This window comes from Embiotoca jacksoni, unplaced genomic scaffold (assembly GCF_022577435.1).
Source record: "Embiotoca jacksoni isolate LCO1_2020_lvr unplaced genomic scaffold, fEmbJac1.0.p SCAF_37, whole genome shotgun sequence".
NCBI classification, from domain to species: domain Eukaryota; kingdom Metazoa; phylum Chordata; class Actinopteri; family Embiotocidae; genus Embiotoca; species Embiotoca jacksoni.
In genome coordinates this window covers 3,038,810-3,039,156 of record NW_027185389.1, presented here as the reverse complement: position 1 = coordinate 3,039,156, position 347 = coordinate 3,038,810, and positions in this window count along the sequence as shown.

Below are 347 nucleotides of genomic sequence, written 5' to 3'. Positions count from 1 at the left end.
AATGTCCCAATCGAACTCACGCTGTCCGTGTTGTGAGCTAACGGTCACCGAAAGCAGAGCATACCTACGATAGTCGACGGTCTGTGTTCAGGATGCTCTTCGTTCGGGAGGCCTTAAACAAAGCTCCGGCTCTGGAGCACAAACATTACGGCGGACCACTAAATTCCTCACCCCGACCTTCTGAGAGGAGCTGCAGGAACACCGTGACCTCCTGAGAACCTCCGTCAGAACAACTGACGTCGACTTCACCACGACCAACTGGACCGGAGACATCGATGTCGTTGGATCATGTTTGGGGCCGTTTGTAGGATTTAGTGGCATCTAGTGGTGAGGATGGAGATTGCGAC